This window comes from Trichechus manatus, unplaced genomic scaffold (assembly GCF_000243295.1).
Source record: "Trichechus manatus latirostris isolate Lorelei unplaced genomic scaffold, TriManLat1.0 scaffold00265, whole genome shotgun sequence".
Taxonomy (NCBI): domain Eukaryota; kingdom Metazoa; phylum Chordata; class Mammalia; order Sirenia; family Trichechidae; genus Trichechus; species Trichechus manatus.
Window position 1 is genome coordinate 873,645 of NW_004444201.1, and position 1,287 is coordinate 874,931.

The window sequence follows — 1,287 nt, forward strand, 5'->3', positions numbered from 1 at the left end:
GGACCAGGGTCCCTGTGCAGAGAAGCTCCTAGTCCAGGGGAATGCCGAAGAGAAGAAGGCCAACAGAGAGAAAAAGGCTTCCCCTGGAGCTGATGCCTGAATTTGGACTTTTAGCCTACTTTAACTGTGAGGAAATAAATTTCTCTTTGTTAAAGCCATCCACTTGTGGTATTTCTGTTGTAGCAGCACTAGATAATTAAGACAAGTGGTAATATCAACATCTGACAAAACAGATTTTAAAGTAAAATCCATCACAAAAGGTAAGGAAGGATACTATATAATGATTAAAGAGTCAAAACACCAAGAGGATATAACCATAATAAATATTTATACACTCGATGACAGGGCTCCAAAATACATAAAACAAACTCCAATGGCATTGAAAAGAGAAATAGACAGCTCCACAAAAGTAGTAGGAGACTTCAACACACCACTTTTGGTGAAGGACAGAACATCTAGAAAGAAGCTCAATAAAGACACAAAAGATCTAAATGCCACAATCAACCAACTTGATCTCATAGACATATACAGAATATTTGACCCATCAGCAGCCAAGAATACTTTCTTTTCCAACACATATGGAACATTCTCCAGAACAGATGACATATTAGGCCACAAAGCAAGACTTCACAAAATCCAGAACATCAAAATATTACAAAGTATCTTTTCTTACCATAAAGCCACAAAAGTAGAAATCAATAACATAAAAAGCAAGGAAAAAGATCATATACATGGAAACTGCACAACACCTTGCTTAAAAACTACTGGGTTATAGAATAAATCAAGGACAGAATAAAGAAATTCAGAGAATCAAATGAGAATGAAACCTCAGAACCTTTGGGACGCAGCAAAAGCAGTGCTAAGAGGTCAATTTATAAAAATAAATGTACACATCCAAAAAGAAGAAAGGGCCAAAACCAAAACATTAACCCTACAACTCGAAAAACAGAGAGCAGCAAAAGAAGCTCTTGGGCACCAGAAGAAAGGAAATAATAAAAATTAGAGCAGAAATAAATGAAATAGAGACTAGAAAAACAATTGAAAGAGTCAACAAGACCAAAAGCTGGTTCTTTGAAAAGACCAACAAAATTGACCAAACTGACAAAAGAAAAACAGGAGAGGAAGCAGATAACCCATATAAGAAATGAGATGGGTGATATCACAACAGACCCAACTGAAATGAAAAGAATCATAACAGAATACTATGAAAAACTGTACTCCAACAATTTGAAAACCTCAAGGAAATGGACAAATTTCTAGAAGCACACTACCTACCTAAATTAACAC